This window comes from Populus nigra, chromosome 2 (genome assembly GCF_951802175.1).
Source record: "Populus nigra chromosome 2, ddPopNigr1.1, whole genome shotgun sequence".
In the NCBI taxonomy this organism is placed as follows: Eukaryota; Viridiplantae; Streptophyta; class Magnoliopsida; order Malpighiales; family Salicaceae; genus Populus; species Populus nigra.
Window position 1 is genome coordinate 35,245,263 of NC_084853.1, and position 1,915 is coordinate 35,247,177.

The 1,915-nt window shown below is 37.8% G+C and overlaps 1 non-coding gene across 1 annotated transcript; it reads left to right on the forward strand.

Moving 5' to 3' along the window:
- Nucleotides 1–311: 311 nt before the first annotated feature.
- LOC133684379 (small nucleolar RNA R71) lies at nucleotides 312–418 on the forward strand. The gene has a single exon (XR_009837881.1). It is a non-coding gene; the product is annotated as a small nucleolar RNA R71 (small nucleolar RNA).
- The last annotated feature ends 1,497 nt before the right edge of the window (nucleotides 419–1,915 follow it).

A 1,915-nucleotide genomic window follows, 5' to 3' on the forward strand; every position in this document is an offset into this window, starting at 1 on the left:
CATGTCCTTGTAAGGAGCATATGCTACAAACTTTCACCTGCTGCACATTTCCACAAGCCAAAGAACGCACAAGAGAAGTAAGATCATTAACTTTATTTTCAAGGTTAGAAATACTTACCTCATTTACTCGTTTGTTGGAGAAGTCTCCACGAGTGCCAAACTGTTTTGAGTTTGCTGCCATGTTTGAGATTAATTAGCGTGCAACCTCAGGTGTCTTATCCACCAATGCGCCTCCACTTGCAGCATCAATGATACTACGGTCAGTAGGCATCAATCCTTCATAGAAATATTAAATGAGCAGCTGATCGGGTATTTGATGATGAGGACATTGAATGCAGAGTTGTTCAAATCTTTCCCAATATTCAGAGAGTGTCTCTCCATGAGATTGTCGAATCCCACATATTTCTTTCCTTATGTTGGCAACTCGAGATGCTGGGAAATACTTCTCAAGGAAAATCTTCTTCATAGCATTCCAAGTTCCAATAGATCCTGGGAGAATAGAGAAAAGTCATGCCTTTGTTGCCCCTTTCAAAGAGAAAGGGAAAGCTTTCAACTTAACTTGTTCTTCATCAACTCCATTCGGTTTCATGCCAACACAAACCATATGGAACTCCTTAAGATGAGTATGAGGATCTTCTCCTGCAAGACCATTAAATGTTGGTAACAAATGTATAAAACCAGATTTGAGCTCAAAGTTTACATTATTGTCAATGTTTATGCACAATGGTTGATTTCCCACATTAGGAGCAGCAAGCTCCTTGAGTGTTTGTTGTCGTGCAATAGCCATGGTGTTGAGGCGAGCTTCCTTTCTTAACCTGCGTAAAGTGCTTTCTATTTCAAAAACAATCTGTATCTAATTCCACCAAAAACTCTGTTTTGAACAGTACCGCTGCCGCAAGTGAACAGTACCGTCGCAAGAAAAAATTCTGTTTTTCTTTTTTTTTTTTAATCACAGCAAATAAAAATAACATTACAAGCACAACAATCAACTCAAATTACCTCCCCGGCAACGGCGCCAAAATTTGTTGCGATGACGCGGATGCACAAATTAATTACCCTAGCTTAAAACACACAAGATAGTATAGAGCAAGTAAGGGGTCGATCCCACAAGGAAGTTTCAAGTCAGATTTTTATGTTGTACGCTATGTAATTGGGGGGATTTGGTTTGTGATTATCTAAACTATGGCAGCAATTAAACTAGCAAACAAAATCAATTAAAACCGAAACTTATCAAGAAAACAAACCTTGGTCGCAAGCACACATCCACCGACGGAAATTAGAACCGATCCTTGAAACGAAAATTGCAGTTTATGTTTTGAAATTTTATCTTTTCTTAACGTTGATTAATTAACGGATCCGCCGTATAACTAATCCTAACCAATAAACAATCAAAGTGTCCGCACTAATAATTCAATTTAATGGTAGCTTTAAAAACTAGATAATTTCATCAAGATTAACATACAAGCTGTCCGCAGCTTGTGTCACTTTGTTCTAATGTTCTCCCTAAGTTCAATAACGTAGTTCCGCCACAATTATCAAGCTTAGTTGCTTCACAAGTTCATATATCACAACTCCGGTTTTGATATTAAACTTAGCAATAGATTGTTCACAACAATAACTTAGAGTCTGCTCTAGCAATCATCAACAACAATCATAGGAAATATGCATAGGAAAACAATCATACTCATTCATAACATAAACTGAAAATAAAAGGAAGAATAAATCTCACGGTTCTTGAAATCCGAAGGTTTGTTGTGTCCTTGCAACCAAGAAAAGAGCTTACCCTTGCATAACTATTGAACAACTACTTCTAAAGAATGAAAAGAGCATGATTTTTGGGTTTGTAGAGGAGAGAATTTGTGTTTATTCTCTGCTGGCTGCTGCCTCCTTCTGCTCTCCCTCTTTTCTGCTGGCT